This window comes from Ptiloglossa arizonensis, chromosome 9 (genome assembly GCF_051014685.1).
Source record: "Ptiloglossa arizonensis isolate GNS036 chromosome 9, iyPtiAriz1_principal, whole genome shotgun sequence".
Lineage (NCBI taxonomy): Eukaryota > Metazoa > Arthropoda > Insecta > Hymenoptera > Colletidae > Ptiloglossa > Ptiloglossa arizonensis.
In genome coordinates, this window is record NC_135056.1 from 21,922,450 (window position 1) to 21,926,841 (window position 4,392).

Sequence of the window (4,392 nt, forward strand, 5' to 3'; positions counted from 1 at the left end):
TAGTCGCCGACCAATGACGGCTCGCCATTGGCCGTAAGCATTTTTAGGCGAGAGCTCTGCCCGCTCTGCCTGCTGCCAAAAATAATCGGAAACTGAAAACGGAGCCGAGCCCGCTTCGTTCGCTCGCTCGCCTGCGAAGCTCGATCTCTCGGTTGTCTTCCAACACACTCGATTAAGTGTGTTAATACGGCCGCTATGCGTGTCGAGAAGAAAGCGGGCTTCCTCGTTTCCCTCTCGTTCGAGTAACGAAGATCGATCGTTTCGAGAAACCGAGGGGACGTTGCCGTTTAATTGGCATCATTCTCGCAGACCGAGGGGCAACCTTTCGTACACGAGACGATCGAACCTGATCTTTCTACAACTTTTCGAACATTCACGGTGTTTACGAGACACATCGTGAATATCTTTACGATCGTTCGTGTTTACCTTGCGACGATCGACAAATTCTTAACACGTTTAAATTTTCCATTTAGACGGATAGCTGTGCCCGACACGCGTTCCTCGAGAATGAGAAACGCGTGTCTCGAATCTAGCTTTTCTTCAACGACGATCGGTCCATTGGTCGGTTTCGCGAGAGTTCGAGCAACGTTCACGGTTGGAATTTCGAATCGTCAACGATCGTAGGAGTATCTCGAAGCGCGTCGAGGCAGAACGAAGATATTATTAACGGATCGTTCTGGATTTCGTGCGCGGCAGCTGTTTGGCACTAAACGTGGTAACGCTGACGGAAACATCGTCGGCTGAACGTAACACTTACGATTGCGCTCGATACATAATATCTTCCATGAATTTCAACGAGATCTCTGACCCTGTATATTGGATTCCTCGTGGATCGCCCTACGACATTGGTTAGCTTGTTTCCGGAATTCTCTAGCATACCGAGTCTCCAGTTCCGCTTCTCCGTTATTTTTAAAAGTTTTTCATAAAAATAGAGTCGAGGAGAAGTTAACGCGTTCCGTGTCACTATCGGGTAAAAATATAGTTTCGAATCGAGGATTGAATTTCGAGAATCGGAGAAAACATTTGAAACGCTATAAAAAGTGACCGATCTATTTAAGGAAAGCAGTTTCCACGATGTACCCTCGCAGCCGCGCGTGGATCGAGGTATTCGTCGATGTTAAAGCCACATGGCTAAAGTAGGAAACGGTGGGTCAAGTAGAATGGTCCTGTTTCCGCGGACACGTAGTGCATATCGACGACTCGTCGGCCCGCACGGCTGACGTTGATAACGCAGAGCCCTGTGCTCGTTCCGATGGCGAAGCGACCACGCTCGATGCGACCTGTCCACGAAAGATGGCAGAAGCTATTTGTAGCGGAAATTTATTAATTTACGAAATAAAAATTAAACGCGGAACAACGATGCGCGTAGATGCGTCGAAAGATCGAGAACAATCGTGAAACACGGGGAATAAAATTTGTAAAAATTTGAAACACCGATTCATCTTCCCGACAATGTTTTTCGTTTACCACACACTCGAGCGAGAGCGTGCGTGACGAAATCTCTACGCAACTAACGAAAAACCCGAAACATCGTCGAAAGCCAACGATCCAATTACGTCACGGGATCGTATCGATACAATTTTTCCCGCGTTTCGTCAACACTAAGGATACTTTAGCGGATACGCGAAAAGGAAGTCAAAGTTCGTGCATGCGCGCGCGCACATAATTGATTTTCCGCTGGTCTTCATTGTCTTTACCGAAAAAGGAGACTTACCCGAAGACTTTAGATGGAAAATTCGTCAATATCTGATCTTATAAGTTATTAATTTAGTTTGAGTATCAATGGTACAGGAGTATCAATTACGAACGTAAATATATCGTTGTACAGGACGAGAAAACGTTTGCTACTTTTTCTCCGAAACATCGATAAGAAAGATAACAACCACCCGTGCAATTTCTTTTACTCCATTTGTCGAAAGAAGGGCGAACAGAATAGTAGAACCGTAAATATACATAAAGCGCGCGCACGGTTTCGTCGCTAATTCTATTTATTACTTAAAGCCACCGGTAACGTGCAAACAATCCACCGGCCTGATTAAGACCGACTAAAGTGAAGGTTATTAAAAATATCTTCTACGATACAGAAACGGCTCGCGAAGAGTGGATTGACTAGTTGCGGGGACGCAATGGGTGCGAGAGAGCGGTGGGGTAGCTCTGAACCAAGGGTGATTAACCCGGCGTCCCTGTTGCCACGACGACGATCCCGTGAGGTCACGGGACAAGCCGGGGTTTATGGGTGACCTACATTCCAAAAATAGCCATCACCGACCTACCACCCCTCTCCTCCGCGCCTCTTTTACCTCCCCCGTCGCCCACCCTCCACCACCACCGAGCACTGTCGCCCGCTGAACCACCGTCCCCGTCGCCATGCCCAACTTCCCTCGAGTCTCATCGAGTCGACTCACCCTTTTTCTTACTCTCTTCCTGCCTATGTCCTGCCACGCTGCTTTCGTCCTTGTTTTTTCCTATCCAGCTCAGGACTCCCAACGATTCTCTCCGTACGTTTCACGGAGATCCGAACGCAGCTTTCTAGCTAAAACGAACGTCTACGGCGACTCGATTTCTTTAAAAGTACTTCTTACGAGATCATTTCTCTTCCTTTTTTTGCTGTCGAAATTTCTAACGAACTTTATTGCGCCAAACTATCATAAAAGGGACGTATACATGTATGTATATTAATGATACTTTAAAAGTACTTCTTATAAGATGATGTTTCTTTTCTTTTTCCTATCGAAATTTCTAACGAACTTTATTGCGCCAAACTATCATAAAAGGGACGTATAGATGTATGTATATTAATGATACTTTAAAAGTACTTCTTACAAGATGATCTCTTCTTTTTTTGACTACCGAAATTTCTAACGAACTTTATTGCGCCAAACTACCATAAGAGGGACACGTACGTGTATGTATATTAAGTGTTTGAAGAGTTTGCATATTTAGCGGAACGCCAAAGAAATTTCATAAGCGATCCAGATAATCGTTGCTCGCCCGAAATACATACACAGGGACTTTAACGACAAAATCGTTTTCTTCTCCGCGTTTCGGTAACTTGCACGGACAACTTGTATCGCTTTCTATCGGCCACGGTTTCTTCGTAACTGGAACGTTTCGAGTTTTCGAGGAAAACGCCGCTGAGAGAAATTTCAAAGCTTTCGACTCGCGACACGGCCGCAATGCGGTTACCCGATAAATTTTGACGAGCAAACATCGATACAGGTACGACGATCGCGTTTCTCCAAGTTAAACAAAGTCGTATCCAAATCCTAGACGCTCCGGTTTTCCCGACACGTGCATTAACTGGTTTCCAAACGGTTGCTGCTGAAAAAGTTGCATCGCTTAGGCTAGCTGGAAATTAATATACTTTTGATACAGTTTCATCTCGCGCGGAAACCTTTCTCTCGATATATCTTCGTCGGTACTTTATCCTCACTCGTATCGGAATATTCCGTGAAATAGTAAATTCTATTCTTCCCCATGATCCTTGTGAACGTGCAAATCGACGTTTCTTTGTATTCTCGTTCCATATCCTTAACACCATTTGTCGATTGTTCAATTTTAATATATACATAATTCCTTACAATGACACGTCTAACAACCTCGTATACCTTACTTTGTCCCGTTTCGTGTCCAATTTTCGTTTCAAATCGGGTAAATTCGGAAAAATCAATCATAATTTTCAATTCGCATAAATTCCAAAATATTTTGCAACGAACGTTTTCGGAGATAACGAGAAAATATTTTGCTGTACTCTCTCCGGTATTTACGACGATGTCGGTTATGCGAATCGATAAAATAGATAATTCGCGTAATCGAATCAATCGTAAAAATACCAATCGGTAATAATCGTGTATTTCGGTACAGAGTACCGAATGTAAGAATTTCCGATTGAAAGAACAGTTTGGGAGCTTCCAATGCATCGAAACATTCGCAAAAGTTGACAACAGACACCAGTCTTTACGTATTGGCTCGTTCGGAAAGTTATTTCGTTTTCCAAAATGGAGACTATGCAATTTAATCCAATGTTTACACGCTCTGAAAAAATCGTGTTTCATTTTCACCAAAAAAAACGAAATGACTTGCCGAACAACACAATAATTTTAAACTCTAACCGTTAACCTGCCATCGAAACTTAGTACTTAACCGAAGCTCCAAAGGGAAATTGGAGAAAGCGATTAAGCGTGAAAAATCAAAGATTTGTTAGCGATAGATACCTCGGGTTAATATACATATATACTCGTGTATCGGATGGAAGTTAATAGTACTAGAAAGGGAATACGTGCAAAAACAACGCCGGAAATTTTAGATATATATTTCTACGCGAACCCTTTGTTCATAAGGACACAGATTAGATAGTCGTGGCTTTTCTTCGTCGTCTCTCCTAACGTGTGG